This window comes from Myotis lucifugus, unplaced genomic scaffold, assembly GCF_000147115.1.
Source record: "Myotis lucifugus unplaced genomic scaffold, Myoluc2.0 scaffold_412, whole genome shotgun sequence".
Lineage (NCBI taxonomy): Eukaryota > Metazoa > Chordata > Mammalia > Chiroptera > Vespertilionidae > Myotis > Myotis lucifugus.
Genome location: NW_005871460.1, coordinates 129,906 through 145,894, shown reverse-complemented (window position 1 = coordinate 145,894; position 15,989 = coordinate 129,906). Strand labels below are relative to the sequence as shown.

General features: G+C 42.1%; 1 pseudogene; it reads right to left on the bottom strand.

The window, feature by feature from the left end:
• The window catches only part of LOC111823161, a 64,443-nt pseudogene that overhangs the window by 13,565 nt on the left and 34,889 nt on the right, over positions 1-15,989 (bottom strand).

Genomic DNA, 15,989 nt, shown 5'->3' with positions numbered 1-15,989 from the left:
AACACAGACACATACATCAACAGAACAGAAAACACAGAAATAAACCCAGGCACATACTTTCAAGTCATCTTTGTCAAAACTGCAAGACACAGAAGAAGGGAAAGATAGTTTCTGCAATGAAAGGTGCTGGGAAAAATTAATACTCATATGTAAAAACAACAATACTGGACACCACTGATAAAATGTAACTCAAACTGCATGAGCGAATTAAATATCAGCGCTAAAACGTAAAACTCCTCAGGACAACCTAGAGAGTAAGTTTTGGAGGTTTGTTTAGGACCGAATTTTCTGAATGTGACACCAACTACCAGACAAAATAGAAAACATAAACAGTCCAGATTGCAACAAATAAAGAAAAACTTCACAGAACAACAGCATTAAACAAAAGGAAATGAAAGGAAATCTAGAGAACAGAAGAAAATACTTGCAAATCCTATGAAGGAATCCCTTGGAGAGAGTAGATTCAGTTCTGATCAGCACAATAAAGCGAATATTTCTATATAGACAGAAATTCATACAAATAGGTAGAGTTCCCAGGGAATAATAAAGGTGTGTAATACCATAGTGCAGGCAAATAACAATGCCACGATTCTGTATCAAAAGCAAACTCTAATGAACATCATTAAAAATACTTTATTGCTAAGCACTAGTAACAATCATTTGAGCTTCCTAGAAACATGATGGCACTAACATGCTGAACCCAGGGTTGCCATAAACATGGATTTGGTAGAAGAGGAGGTGTGAGGGAGCAATATCTGCAAAGCGCAATTAAGCACATGCAAAAATATGTCTTCCTCTATATCATAAGCAATTAATATATAACATATACAAGATAGTCAAAAGAATGTTTAACCAAAATATACAGGTCCCCAGGGGTACATTTATACCATGGAATACTATGCAGCAGTAAAAATGAAGCTTCTCTTCCCCTTTTACACAGCATGGAGGGACCTGGAGAGCATCCTGCTAAGTGAAATAAGTCAACAGAGAACGAGAAATAACACTTCACCTCACTCATATATGTAATCTAAGTAACAAAAAAAACAATGTTGAATGGAGTAAATTCAGAGTGTGGAATTCAGAATGCGGACTCTCAGAAGGGAAGGCGGGGCAGGGTATAAAAAAAAGAAAGAAAAAACATCCTTCCCTGTGGAGTATGCACACACACACAAACAATAAAAACAAAGTCACCTGACACTTGAGCATTTACTACTGTTCTCGGAAAGCAGTGGGAAAGCTCTACCTTGGTGGGTTCTGGGTCTGCTCTAAATTTGTGTTTATAAATCTGTCTTCTGTCAGTTGTGTCACTGGAAATGCTGATACCCCTCCATGTAAAGTTCTCCTGCTTCACATGAGTGGATTGCTTTTGGTTTTGTTGTAAGAAATGTCCAAACCTATGGAGAATTTTTCTCAGTTTATTTGACCCAAGCCTGTGACATTGCCAGGAAGCAAGAAGAAAACACACTGAGGTGGGAGAATGGCAGTTTTGCAGCTTCTTTATACATTAGACTCTAAGGAGAAGACATAAGGGGGTTATATGAAATTCACTGGTGATAAATTAAGGGAGAGAGTTAAGGAGGGAAATCTCTGGGATTGGATAAAAAGTTAAAAAAAAAGACATAAACTTCTTTTTACATGTTATAGAATAGTTAACACTTCATATTTAATACAATAACAATAATAATTGGGGCTCTGTGGTCTGCTGTGTTGGGAGATTGAGCCCTTAAGATTCTGTAAAATGGAAATTTCCCCTAAAATCCAAAGGTATGTTATCCCAGGTGCAAAAACACAATAGCCAGGCTCAATAAGGTACAAATCGATCTTTGCAAAACAAAACAAAACAAAACAAAACAAAAAAACAAGGTTAGGACATAACTATCCCTATGGCTTACTTTTGCTTAGAAAGTTTTAACTTCAAGCCATCTTACATGGTTACTTTTGGCCTCTGAGTTCCTAAGATTGGCCATGGCATGCCAGGATCACTGAGCTTACTAGGTTTAGTATGTGCCATCATTTTTGTCCAAACTGGGGAGTTAGAACTTGTTGGTTTAGCCCTAACCAGTTTGGCTCAGCGGATAGAGCAGTGGCCTGTGGACTGAAGGGTCCCAGGTTCAATTCCAGGCAAGGGCATGTACCTTGGTTGTGGGTATATCTCCAATAGGGGGTGTGCAGGAGGTAGCTGATTCATGTTTCTAACTCTATATCCCTTTCCCTTACTTTCTGTAAGAAATCAATAAAGTAAAAAATAAAATTAAAAAAGAACTTATCGGTTGAGGAGAAAAATTAATGAGTGCTTTATTTCCTGACTAATGCATTGTTCACATCCTCCTTAACAGAATGCCCCCATATTGCTGGTGTTCCTTTATTTGGACTCCTAGACATAGTTAAGCTTCAGGTCAATAAATCCTTGGGATCTAAATGCGGTAGAGGTATTTCTAAGGAAAAGAAAAAGTTCTTTCCTTTTCTTTACAGTGGTCTTTCACAATTAATGAGAAGCACCTGCTAATTCAGTGGTTCTCAACCTTGGCTGCACATCAGAATCACCTGGGAATCTTTTTAAAATCCTGATTTCTGGCCCTCATCATTAGTAACAAAGAAACGGAATTTCTGGAGGATGAGGCCCAGAAATCAGGATTTTTAAAAGATTCCCAGGTGATTCTAATGTAAAGCCAAGGTTGAGAACCACTGTCTTAGGACAGTAATGGCAAAACTTTTGAGCTCGCCCTGTCAGCATTTTGAAAAACCCGAACTTAACTCTGGTGCCCTGTCAGATATAGGAATTTTTTTAAAAATATATTTTATTGATTTTTTACAGAGAGGAAGGGAGAGAGATAGATAGTTAGAAACATCGATGGGAGAGAAACATCGATCAGCTGCCTCCTGTACATCTCCCACTGGGGATGTGCCCGAAACCCAGGTACATGCCCTTGACCGGAATCGAACCTGGGACCCTTCAGTCCGCAGAACGACGCTCTATCCACTGAGCCAAACCGGTTTTGGCAGATATAGGAATTTTTTGATATTTGCAACCATAGTAAAACAAAGACTTATATTTTTGATATTTATTTTATATATATACATACATCATCAACAGAAGAGAACAGAAAACACAGAAATAAATCCAGCACATACTTTCAAGTAATTTTTGTCAAAACTGCAAGACAGAGAAGAAGGGAAAGATAGTTTCTTCAATGAATGGTGCTGCTGAAAATCAATACTCACATGGAAACACAACAATACTGGACACCACTGATAAAATATAACACAACCTGCATAACAGAATTGAATATCAGCGCTAAAACTTAAAATAACTCAGGACAACCTAGAGAAAAAGTTTTGGATGATTTTCTAAATGTGACACCAACCACAAGACAAAAAAGAAAAAACACACAGTCCAGACTGCAACAAATAAAGAAAAAAGCTTCTTCATAGCACAACGAGAATAAACAAAATGAAATGAAAGGAAATCTAGAGAACAGAAGAAAATACTTGCAAATCCTATGAAGGAATCGCTTGAATAGATTGTGGATTCAGTTCTGATCAGCACAATAAAGCGAATATTGAGATATGGATAGAAATTCACACAAATAGTTGGAGTTACCAGGGAATAAGAAAGTTATGTTAATACTATACTGGAGGCTAATAACAATGCAATGACGTGTCTGAAAACCAAACTCGATATAACTTCATTAAAAATACTCTATTGCTAAGCACTAGTAACAAGCATCTGGGCTTGCTAGAAACATGATGGCACTAGACCTGCTGAAGGCGGGGTTGCCTAAAAACATGGATTTTGTAGAAAGGCGGGTGTGGGGGAGCAATATCTGCATCTGCAAATCACAATTAAACACATGCAAGAATGTGCTCCTGCCAAAACCGGTTTAGCTCAGTGAATAGAGCGTCGGCCTGCGGACTGAAGGGTCCCAGGTTTGATTCCGGTCAAGGGCATGTACCTTGGTTGCGGGCACATCCCCAATAGGGGGTGTGCAGGAGGCAGCTGATCGATGTTTCTCTCTCATCGATGTTTCTAACTCTCTATCTCCCTCCCTTCCTCTCTGTAAAAAAATCAATAAAAATAAAAAAAAATTTAAAAAAGAATGTGCTCCTGGGTGTCATAAACAATGAATATATAATATAAACAAGGTAGTCAAAGAATGTTTAACCAAAAAATACAGTTATTAAGCAGGATAAGGTATAGAAACAATTCTTCAAAAACAATGTACAAATGACCAACAGGAATATAGAAAATGCTTTCCTCACTGATCAAGGTGGAATCCCTTAGGCTTCCTGCAACACTACCAACCACAAGTCCTTCCCTGTGAATTTAGTGCAGCGGGGAGTATTGGGACTTCAGGAATAGAAGGGAGCAGTGGAAACAGACAAACCCTCCCTAGGACAACAATTACCCAGGAAATTGGAAAATCAAGCAGTTCCACAGTCTACATGGGAGGACAGAGCACACCCTGGGAGATGGGCCCTGGGAAACCTCAAAGCCAAGTCCAGGTCACTGGCGAGAGTGAGGGTCTTACCCAGGGAGGATATAAGTTCAAAGTTCTCCAGCATCACATTCAGGTACAGCTGTCTCTGACCCTCATCAAGGAGGCTCCATTCCTCCCTGGAGAAGTACAGGGCAATGTCCTCAAAGGTCACGCCAACCTGTCACAATGGAGACAATTGAAACCAGAGCTGCCATCCTATTCCTTACACACCTTCCACACCTTCAACCTCTTCCAGGCCCCAGGTTACTGTGGATACCAGGCCCTAATGCCCGTGCAGGCTGCTCTCATCACAGTCCCATTACTCACTGTGATGGCCCTCAGCAGAGCAGCCTGATTGGGTGGGAAGGATTGGGGAGGGCAGGGGAGCAAGCAATGCCATTTAAGGTCTGGGCGATGTAGTGTAGAGAGCTTGTAGTCCAGCCGGTTCCAGGTCCACCCCAGGCCCCTGATGGATCCCACAGCCGGGAAAGCCCCGAATGAGTCTGTGACGTCCTCCCTGCAGCCTCTGATCTTTCCGTCAATACTCACAGCCCACATCCTCAGGGACCTTCAGATGCAAGTCACCCCTGTCCTCTCTGCCCTGCACCTGCTGTGTCCTCAGAAGCCACAACACTCCTCTCTCCCCTCCACCTTCCTCACGGTCCTCCACGTGGACTGAGCTGCAGGACGGGACAGGCGCCCTCCCCAGGCTGTGGTGTCTGTGTGAGGAGGCGGTGAGGGCCTGGGGGATCGAACTCACCTCAGCCCGTCTCCTCAGCGGGGGCGCCGCCATTGCCCTCTGTGGACTGAGCGGGGCGGGAGTAGAAGCCGCTGCAGGAATGGCGGTCCCTGTCCCGGACCTGGCGTGTGTTCGTGTGGCCACTCCGAGCTTCAATCCCACGTGGGAGCTGTGAGCACCACTGGAGGCTCCGACCATGGGCTGTGAGGCGGGGAGCACCACTCTCTGGCCTACTTCACGGGAATGTGCTACCAGGAAAACCTCACCGCCTGAGCCAAAAATCTAAGAGGAAATCCAGCTACAAGGACTCCTGATCCCGCCCTACAGAAGGGGCCAAATGGAAACGCCTTCTCTGACCCTCCATTGGCTCAGCCTGATTCCATTCCATGCGTGGCCTTCTGGGTAATGTAGTTTCTAAGCTCCAAGGCCAGGATCCAGTATTTCTCAGTTGACTCTAAGACTGGATTTAGGGGCAAATAGCCCAAGAACACACCAAGTACACTAAGGTCCTCTAGCGCCTTCAGGGGAGGTGATTTCCGGGGCAAGTTTGTTTCTCCTACACCTGCAGGGCTTTCTTTAGCTGCGAGGACTTGCTTTTTCTGAATGGCAGGCATTGTTTCTTCATTCAAGACTTTTGGCACGTGTCTCCCTCCAGACATATGTGTCTAGAGGAGGTTGTTCAAGTCCCTAACTGCCTTAATCTGTCTCAATTGAATCCATTATACAAAGTTAAGGTCACAAAACAGACGCTAGTACTTAAGGGCATCTCCTTCTGATGCCATCCAAAGTGTCAGCTCTGCCTGGGCTGCAGTGTGGATAAGATAGTCAAGAAATATATGAAAAGATGCTTAAAGTCACAGATCACCAGAGAGATGGAAATTAAAGCAACAATTACGTGTGACCTCACCGCTTTCACAATGGCTGCCATCAACTAATGAACAAAAGACAAGTGCTGGGGAGGATGTGGAAAAAAGGGAACCCTAGTACACTACTGATGCGAATGCAAACTGGTGCAGCCATTATGAAAATCAGTAGACTTTCCTCAAAAAATTTAGTATGGAACTTCCAATTGATCCAGTGATTCCACTTCTAGGAATATATCCTAAGAAACCTGAAACAATAAGATAGAATATATACTCCCTTCTGTTGATAGCAGCACAATTTACAATAGCAAAGATGTGGAAACAGCCCAAGTGCCCATCAATAGATGACTGGATTAGAGTGCTATGATATAGCCCTAGTCAGTTTGGCTAATTGGATAGAGCGTCACCCTGCAGACTGAAGGATCCCAGGTTTAATTCAGGACAAGGGTACATGCCCAGGTTGCAGGCTTCATTCCCAGTACGCAGTGCACTAGAGGCAGACAATCAATGATTCTCTCTCATCACTGATGTTTCTCTCTCTCTAGCTCTCTCTCCCTTTCATTTCGTCACTGAAATTTTTTTTTTAAATTGTGGAAAATTTATACCATGGAAATCTCTGCAGCAGTAAAAAAGTCGAATCTTTACAGACAGCGTAGAGGCACCTGGAAAACATCATACCAAGTGAAATCAGTCAGTCAGAAAATGACAAGTATCACTTGATCTCACTCATATATGAAATCTAATTAACAAAATAAAGTGATGAATGGAGTGGATTCAGAGACATGGAAGCATGGAAGGAAGTGCACAATCTCAGAGGAAAGGAATAGGAGGGAAAAAAAGAAAGAAAAAACAGCCTCAGGTAAGGATTAAACACACACACACAAAACAAAATCACCTGAGCCTTGAGAATTTTCTTCTGTTCTCTTAATGCAATGGGAAAACACTAGCTTGCTGTGTTCTGAGTGTGCTCTAAATTTGTGTTTATTAATCTGTGTTCAATCAGTTGAGTCTCTGGAATTGATGATAACCTTCATGTAACTTTCTCCTGCTTCACATGAGTCAATTGTTTTTGGTGATGTTGTAAGAAAATGTCCACACTTGTGGAGGATTTTCCTAAGTTTATGTGACCCAAGCCGGTAACAATGCCAGGAAGCAGAATAACAATAAATTGCTTGGGAGAATGGCAGATTTGCACCTTTTTTATACATGAGACTAAAGAAGACATAAATGGGTTACATGACATTCACTGGTGATAAATTGGGGGCAGGAGCTAAGGAGGGAAATCTCTGGGATTGGATAAAAAGTAAAAAAAAAAAAAAGACATAAACTCCTTTTTAAGTTTATCTGATAGGTAACAGTTAATATTTAACACAATAACAATAATAATTGGGGCTCTGTGATCTTTTGTGTTCAGAGAGTGTGCTCTTAGGAGTCTGTGAAAGTGAAATGTCCCTGAAAACCCAAAGGTATGTTATCCCAGATGCAAAAAGACAACAGACGGGCTCAATAAGGTAAAATTTGACCCTTGCAAAAAATTAAAAACCACACACACACACAGACACACACACACTCACAGACAAAACAAAATAAATAGACTAGGACATAAATACCCCTGTGACTAGGTTTTACTTGGAAAGTTTTAACTTTAAAGCATCCTACGTGGGTACTTTTAGCTTCCGAGTTTGCAAGATTGCCCATGCCGTGCCAGGCTCCCTGAGATTACTAGGTTTACTGTGTGGCATCATTTTTGTCCATACTGGGGACTTAGAACCTGTGGGTTGAGGTGAAAATTCAATGAGTGGTTTATTAACTCAGGGACCCATTTCGGATGTCCTCCTAAACACAATGCTCCCAGTATTGATGGTGTGCCTTTATTTGGTCAGCTACAAGTAGTCATTCTTCAGGTCAATAAAGTCTTAGGTTCTAAATGTGGTGGAGGTATTTGTAAGGACAAGAAAAAGGTATGTTTCTTGGCTGTGGCCTTCCACAATTTATGAGAAGCACCTGCCAATTAAACCCCAAGATTGTTGACTCCTCTAATCCAACAACTCCTCTGTTCAAACTGCTGAACAAGAGAAGTAACTTGCAAGACTACATTCTTGCTATCCCTCCGCCCTCCTGTTGTCACACCTCAGAGATAATTTGCACCACGGAGTCTCTAGTCAGTAGAAAGTTTACTTCCCTGAACTACTTTAAACAAGCCTCTTTTTAACTCTTCATAACTTTCTCTCTAGTCATATTTTATAGCCTTGGGAAAAATACTGATAGGAAAACTACCTATACATCTGCCAGTCTGTCTCCAGGATTGCAAAGTAACTGTAACTTAAATGGCTCAAGATAAAAGAAATATATGTGCCGAAACCAGTTTGGCTCAGTGGATAGAGCATCGGCTTGTGGACTTTAAGGTCCCAGGTTCGATTCCGGTGAAGGGCATGTACCTGGGTTTCGGGCACATCCCCAGTGGGAGATGTGCAGGAGGCAGCTGATCGACACAGGGTTGCCGCTCCTCGGACGTGGGCAGTCTGCTCGTGTGGCTGTTGCTCCACGGACCGGGGTGGCTGCTGCTGCTTCTAAAATGGGGACGGGCTGCTTGCAGAACTGCTGCTCCTCGGATGGGGGCGGGCTGCTCACACAGCTGCTGTTTCTCAGATTGGGCAGGCTGCTCATGTGGCTGCTGCTGCTTGGACGAGGGCAAGATGCTTGTGCAGCTGCTGCTCCTCGGACTAGTGCAGGGTGCAGGCTGTGCAGAGCTGCCACTCCTCAGACGTAGGTAGACTGCTCGTTCGGCTGCTGCTCCTTGGACAGGGAAGCGGGCCGCTCACACAGTTGCTGCTCCTTGGACAGGGGCTGGCCACATGAGGCTGCTGCTCTTAGGCCTGAGGCAGGCTGCTCACGGGGCTGATGCTCCTTGGACATGAGCGTGCTGCTCACGTGTCTGCTGCTCACATGTTGAGAAAATAATGTAAAAGGAAGTAGAAAATAAAGCAACAAACAAAAAAAGGAGAGCAAAAAAAAGAGCAACAAACCAAAGAAGGAAAAACAAAGCAGAAAGAAAAAAAGCTAACAAAATAATAATAAAAAAATAAAAATGAAAAATTGAAATGTCATTCCTTTGGCTGGCTTAAGATCCCAGTTTTCTGGAATGTCTGTGATTTTTTTTCTGTTGCTAGGACTGAAAGCCCCTCTATAGGCCAGACCCTGTTAACTCCCAGGGACTAATCAGATTATTTTAATCTTTCATCCCATTTAGGTGGAATCTGGGTGTGGCTGTATTCCTTGCCTGGAGCCTGGAGGGAGGAGTTATATCCTCAGGAGAAAATGGCTGCCCAAGTCCTGGGCTCAGGCTTGACTCAGTACTCAATTTGCTGCCACCTCTCCTGGACCCCCTTCTCTCCCCAGCCTCTCTCCAGATTCCACTCGTCCACACCTTCTCCTGCTCTTCAGCATGGGTGAGTGTCTGTATCCAAAATGTGCTATGAACAGGGTTCACTGAAAACAAACAAACGCCGGCCGCAGAAACGGGGAGGACTGATTCTCTGTAAGCTCCTCTCTTACCAGCACTGCATGGTCTGTTCAGTGCTTCAGGTTGCCCCCTTAAGACTCAGTCCTCTGTAATTGTGGAACCCAGATCTCAAATCCCCTGGCGCCAACAGTCCCACGGATCTACTTTCCACAGTCAGGGGCTGTGCCTGTCCCAAGTGACGCGGTTGGGTACCATGCAGTCTCCTTCTGACCCTCTGGGCTCAGAAGTCTGGCAAACTTTCCTGCCTAGATCCCTGGTTTTTACCTTTCCAGGGGAACTCTGCTCTTCCTGGCTGCAAACTGTCTCACCAGCTGAGTATACTTCACCAATTCGGGGTGGGTGTTATTAGTTTTAGCTGCTCATTCTGTTTGCTCGGGGACAAGCCTTGGGATGCGTCTTCCTATTCCGCCACGATCTTGTGATGCACATCAGTCAAAATTTTTTTTATCAATAGTTTTTATATCATGTTTTTGTCCTTATATCTTGTCTTTGTTGCTATATCAAATTGTTATTGTTTATTTATTAATCAATTTATATATTTTCATGTACACTTTACTAATTTTCTTTCATCTCTGGCACTTCTATTATAGAGAAAGGGCAAATAGCGATATTAAAATATTTCTTCTAATTAATTTCCTTTTAATGTGCACAAATTCGTGCACTGGGCCACTAGTTTTTAAATAAAGAATGATTGACCAAAGAAGATATTCTCTAGTACAGTAGTCACCAACCTTTCGGACCTTATGACCACCAGTGGTTCGTGGCCCACCGTTTGGCGACTGCTGCTCCAAAGGTTTCTTTAAACCAGCAGACCAACCTTTTAGACCTCAAGTACCACCTGTGGTTCTCAGACCACCAGTTGGCAACCGCTGCTCTAGGATGTGGAGCATGTGAATGTTTCATACACTGGTGGAAAAATGCCAAAAGGTACAATCAGTTTATTTTTATTTTTAAGGAATAGCTTATTGATTTTTAAAATATATATATTTATTAACTTCAGAGAGGAAGGGACAGATAGAAGCACCAATGATGAGAGAGAATCACTGACTAGCTGCCTCCTACATACCCCACACTCGGTTTGAGCCAGCAACTCGGGAATGTATCCGACCTGGAATCGACCCATGACCACCTGGTTCATAGGTCAAAGCTCAATGACTGAGACATGCCAGGTGGGCAATTTTATTAATTTTTGGAGAGAGAAGAAGGGCAAGGGAAAAAAACACAATGCAGGCATACAACATAGACCAGCCATTTCTTGCACACTCCATTCTGGGAAGCTAGCCCACAACCCAGGGACACACCAAGCAATTCAACTAGCAACCCTTCTGTACCTGGGATCACAGCCAAACAACTGAACCACAACATCCATGCTGGTATATTCCGTATAGACCACAATATGCTAAACTTTGTCAATTTAAACATTCAAATTCTCAACGACTCAGATTATACAATGAATTGTTGATGAAGGTAAATAAAACATAACCATATAAAGAATTATACAGAAATGTTTATACCAACTTTATTAGAAATAACAAAATATTCATAAAAATGGGCAAGTTATTGGTGATATATTCAAAGGTAAGCATATTTATCAGAAAAAAAGATTATTAATATATCTTTAATGAAACTCCAAGTATTTATGAAACATAACTTAAAGCAGAAAAATACTTAGAAAAAAGTAAAGTTCTCTATTAAAATGGAATGTAAATCCATGGTTACTAGGAAAGCTGTGAAGAACAGGGACAGATTAAAAGAGGTCATGAAGCAATTACACAGTGACAGATATGGTCAGTATTATGACTATAATGATGATTTTAGTTTCATGCACACATGAAGATTTATGAAATACTATACTAAACACGTACTTTACTCATTATAGCTTTTAAAAAATGGTTCAAAGTTAAAAATTGTATAAGTTCAAATATATTGGAAAAATAGGTTTGGCAAATCTATATTCAATCCACCTTCTTATGCCCTCTGGGCGAGAGTTTCACCTCAGTGACAGAAAATTATGAAACAATGAAGAACTTTACCCAAACCAGGAAGAATGCTGGCTGAGTCACAAAAGCCACACTCCTGCACTAGACACCCTTTGCATTTGTCCTTCCTTTTCTGTCAGCTCACCAATGGCTCTGAGGTGAACATCTCAGAGGATACAGGAAGACACAAACCTCTTGATTATATTCAATGACAATGACTGTATCCACAGAAGATAAACATGCCTGGAGATCCTCACATCTGTGTACACAACGCTCCTGTAGTCTTTTTCTCGGAAACATTCCTGGATGTACGTTTAGATGAGGAACATTCCACCTAATGGGATACAATCCCCTCCAAAACTCATTAGGTCAGTATTTCTGCAGTGGAAGGGTTTCCCTTAATTGTGATGGTTCTCCAACCAGTGACCTGCACCCATGGAATTGTAGGCATTAGGGCACATGGCCCTCTGCAAGACCTGGGCAAGAGATTACCTTCAAGTGTATGGGCATCCCTTGAGAACAACAAAAAAATTCATGCTGCTAGAAGATATACTCGTGGTTGTCACAGCTAACCCCTCTGAGGAGTGATCACTGTGTCCCAAAGCATCCATCGCCACATGAGTACTAGAGGCCACAGTGTTTCATAGGAAATTATGGGCAGCAGTGTAAATTTGGCAAACACTGCTGAGCTAATTTATGCACCATGAAAAGCAAAGAATGTTTGAAACCCCATAAAAGGTTTTCACCTCATCATGCTTGGAGAGCCCCGATCTCCTTATAAGCTAACCCACAGAATAAATAGAATACCCAAGATTCAAGAAGCCTTAGGAAAAAGCCATCATTATTTTACAAAGGAAAGAGACACGAGACTGGAAATTCTTGCATTGATGACTTATGCACTCAATAAATTCATCACTGGCATCTAGGAAAAGTGTGACCTTGAGAATGGCAGTCCCTCTGCAATACTGTTTTCTGGTGCCAACACTAATCAGTCCTATGTGCCAACTGGTGAGAGGGAAAATAATTAAGAACCAAGGGCTCAGGTATTCCTAATTTTCTTCGACAAAGTAGACAACAGAGTTAGCTTCCCTGGGCACGTGAGGATGGTGATTGATGCCATCTGTCGGGACCTTATACGTGGTTCAGCAACAGAAATATACAGTGACATAAATCTTATAAATGCAGCAACAAATCTCTGTATATTGGAAAGTGTAACATAGATACATATGGTTCCAACATAAAAACAAACACAACAGCAAAAACACTGATGGGGAGTTTACATAATGTGGGTGATTAAATGTATGAGATACAATTCTGACAAAAGAGACTTCACGAATTTTCTCATACTATTGTTAAGACCTAACTAAGAAACTACATTTCCTACACATGTAAGAAATTTCTCACATTTGGACTCATATGTGCACAGCAATTTAAATTTGGCTGAGAGATACCTCATGTTAATTGCATTCATAACGGCTTTCTCCTATGTGAACTCTATGATGATATTGAAGACCATTAGTACTTTTGAAAGATTTCCCACATTCACTGCACTGATAAGGCTTTTCTCCCGTATGAACTCTCTGATGTCGATGAAGGGCAGTGCTCCAGGTAAAGTATTTCCCACATTTCCCACATTTATAAGGCTTTTCTCCAGTGTGAATTCTCTGATGACAATGAAGCACAGTGCTACTGTTAAAAGATTTCCCACATTCACTGCATTTATAAGGCTTTTCTCCAGTGTGAATTCTCTGATGACAATGAAGGTCACTGCTACTGGTAAAAGATTTTTCACATTCACTGCACTTATAAGGCTTTTCTCCTGTATGAACTCTCTGATGAGTATGAAGGTGAGTGTTAGTAGTAAAAGATTTTCCACATTCAGTGCACACATAAGGCCTCTCACCAGTGTGAACTCTCTGATGACGAGAAAGGTCACTGCAGGTGGTAAAAGATTTCCCACAATCACTGCAATCATAAGGCCTTTCTCCAGTGTGAAAGCTTTGATGATTACGGAGGCTACTGTTCCTGGTAAAAGATTTCCCACATTCACTGCACTCATAAGGACTTTCTCCTGTGTGAAATCTCTGGTGAGTTAGAAGGCTATCAATCCTTGTAAAAGTTTTCCCACATTCACTGCATTTATAAGGCTTCTCTCCAGTGTGACCTCTCTGATGACGAAAAAGATCAGTGCTAGTGGTAAAAGACTTTCCACATTCAATGCACTGATAAGGCCTTTCTCCAGTGTGTAAACTTTGATGATTACGAAGGCTACTGCTCCTGGTAAAAGATTTCCCACATTCACTGCACTCATAAGGACGTTCTCCACTGTGAAATCTCTGATGACAATGAAGGCTATCAATTCTTGTAAAAGATTTGCCACATTCACTGCATTTATAAGGCTTTTCTCCAGTGTGAAATCTCTGATGACGACGCAGGGCAGTGCTACTGATAAACGATATCCCGCACTTACTGCATTTATAAGGCTTTTCTCTAGTGTGAACTTTCAGATGACAACAATGTTCACTGCTAATGTTAAAAGATTTCTGACATTCACTGCACTGATAAGGCCTTTTTCCTGAGTGAAAATGTTGATGATAACGAAGGCCATTCCTAGTGGTAAAAGATTTCCCACATTCACTGCATTTATAAGGCTTTTCTCCAGTGTGAATTCTCTGATGACAAGTAAGGTCACTGCTACTGGAAAAAGATTTCCCACATTCACTGCATTTATAAGGCTTTTCTCCAGTGTGACCTCTCTGATGAAAACGAAGGTTACTGATATTGGTAAAAGATTTCCCACATTCACTACACTGATATGGTCTTTCTCCAGTGTGAACATTTTGATGATAACGAAGGGCAGTGCTACTGGGAAAAGATTTCCCACATTCACTACACTGATAAGGCCTTTCTCCAGTGTGAACATTTTGGTGATAATGAAGGGCAGTGCTACTGGCAAAAGATTTCTCACATCCACTGCACTGATAAGGCTTTTCTCCTGTGTGAACTCTCTGATGACGACGAAGTGCAGTGCTCTTGGTAAAAGATTTCCCACATTCACTGCACTCATAAGGCCTTTCTCCAGTATGAACTCTGTGATGATAATGGAGGCCATTGCTACTGGTAAAAACTTTACCACATTCACTACACTTATGAGGCCTTTGTCCAGTGTGCAAAAGTTGATGATCACCGAGGCTATTACTACTGCTAAAAGCTTTGCCACATTCACTGCACTGATACGGCCTTTCTCCAGTGTGAACTCTCTGATGACGACGAAGGTCAGTGCTTCTGGGAAAAGATTTCCCACATTCATTGCATTCATAAGGCCTTTCTCCACTGTGAACTCTCAGATGATAACGGAGGCCATTTCTACTGGTAAAACCTTTCCCACATTCAGAGCACACAAAGCACTGACTTCCTGCATGGACATCCTTTTCCTGAAAAAATGTGTGGGTGCAACTAATGTCTGTCTTACATTCTTTTCTGGTGTAATAGTTTCTTCTCCTTTGAAACATCATCCCACATGTCGGAATAGCATTTGGACTGATCCTGGTCTGAGTAGCCTTTAGGTGGAGATGTCCTGACTCGGTAAGGACACCCTGCCCAACCTCCCCGCATGTGAAACGATTCTGGGACACACTGAAATTGCAGCTGTTTGCAAGTGAGATGCTGTCCACACCTCTAATGAAAGTGTCTCTCATATGCTGCTGGTGTAATTGTGCACTGAAATAAAATCCTTGTGAACATGCCCCACACCTCAACAGTATCTGTCCCTGTTGTGTTCCCTGCCCCTCCATCACGTGGAAAATATTTCCCAAGACTAGTCCACAACTCTCACGGGGGTGGCTCTTCTGGGAAGACAAGGTTAACTTGGGATTCCTTGCCTTTGACATTCCTACAAAAACGTTCTGTTCAGTCACTGCCTCCAAATTATCTGCTCCACAGCAGCAACCTAAACAAAAGGAAAAGCTGGTGAAGTACATGTTGACCTTATAAAAACAGAATACCTTCACAAGTGTTTATCTATTATGATCAGAATATGATTCCATAGAATGATTTTTAAGACAAGTGAGTTAGACTCTGAGGAAATGGCTGTTATACATAATGTGGCCCAAAAGGTCCATGGATGATGAAAATCTCACCAAGGCGGGGGCGGGGGGGGGGGGTTGGGGGCGGGTAGATACAGATGCACAGGATGAGACACAAAGAAGAGAGCCAGGATGTTCTAGTTCTTCCTCCACAAATGGATTCCTTTAGGACCTTTCATGTGAGTCTGTGTAGGATAATTTCAATGTGCTCAAACCCATAAAAATCAACTGTATTAGAGCACATGATGTTCAGTGTCAATATAATAATACACATGCACTCTCAGGCTCTGCAGGTATGGACCAATGTTGGACTGCAGGAAAG